This window comes from Triticum dicoccoides, chromosome 3A (assembly GCF_002162155.2).
Source record: "Triticum dicoccoides isolate Atlit2015 ecotype Zavitan chromosome 3A, WEW_v2.0, whole genome shotgun sequence".
Classification (NCBI taxonomy): Eukaryota; Viridiplantae; Streptophyta; class Magnoliopsida; order Poales; family Poaceae; genus Triticum; species Triticum dicoccoides.
This window is the reverse complement of record NC_041384.1, coordinates 539,869,717-539,871,114: the sequence shown is the minus strand read 5'-3', so window position 1 is coordinate 539,871,114 and position 1,398 is coordinate 539,869,717.

Sequence of the window (1,398 nt, the reverse complement as noted above, 5' to 3'; positions counted from 1 at the left end):
AGCTCGCCGTCCCGAGCCGCCGCCTCGCGCGCCGCCGCCGGAGCGCGCCGGCATCGCCCCCAAGCGCCGGCCCGTCCTCTCCCTTGTCGTCCGGCAAGAGCTCTGGTGGGATCCCGACGAACCTCGGGCCGCGTGCCCCCGAAACCCTAGATCCAGATTCGGAGGTTGAATTTTTCCAAAGTCCTCAGAATTTTTAGTTGATATGCCCATGTTCGCGGCTCCGTAACTTTGCATCCGTAGCTCCGATTCATGCATATAGCATATCAAAATGTTCATCTCAGAGAGTACATCATTTCATTCCATTGCATCATTTTTATTTGAGTTCATCTTGATGCCCGAAATGCTATTAGAAGAGGGCTACTTGAGTTAATTGTCAGATCCGCTACTCCTTTTAGCACTTTTGTCATTTTTGCCATGATTATTGTGTGCATGATATGCCCATGAGTTCTACATGTGTTTTGTTAAGGGTTTTGTCATCTTTCCAGAGGTGTAACTCATGTATTTTTAGGATGTGTGTGATGTCTTGTGCAAGCTTGCAAAGTGGTGCACTTGCTAATTCTGTTTTCAGGGACTTAGTGATTTCACTAAGTCCTGGAGCTGTTTATCTCATGATGTCATATGTTCATGTTGTTACCTAGTGATCCGTGCCTCTTTTGAGGATGATCAGTAAGGGAGTTTTGTTAATATTGTAGTGTTCTATCCATCCATGTCTTTGTTTGCAATTATGGAGCAACCTAGCTGGAGTGAATCGAGCTCTACTTTTGTTACTTTGTGAATCTGGGCAGATTGTCAACTTGTTTGCAATTTTGCTGGTGATGTTGTAGTTGACCCATGCATGCTATGCTATTGTTCTTGCCATTTATAGCTTGCATTTTGTGCCTTCTTGATGGATGCATGCTTGTCTTGCCATGACTTGCTCTGTAGTGAGTGCATCGAGCTCGTAAACATGCCTACTTGAGTTATATTTCAGCATGTGTCAGTTTTTCACTAAGTCTGAAACTGATTATGTTTTTGCTATGTTCACATGCTTGCAATTGTATAGCTCCATGCCATGCTTTACTTTGCCATGATCAGGTCCTGTAGCATGTAGTTTTGTTGCTTCGAAGATGGCTACCTGATCTGAAATTCCAGACAAGTGTTGATTTCACTAAGTCTGAGATCTGTTTGCCATTTGCATTTTTGCCATGCTTGTTTGAACCTGTTAATGGATGATTTGGCCGTAGCTCAGTGCTAGACTTTTGTTAAGAATCTTGTGTGCATTCCTGCCATGTATTTTGTTGTCATGTTTGGGTGCTGTAGCATGTTCATTTCATTGCATTTAGATGCCTACTTGCTGTAAATCGCAGACCGGTGTCATATTTGAATCGCTTGCCATTTCCAAACCGTAACTCCGATTCC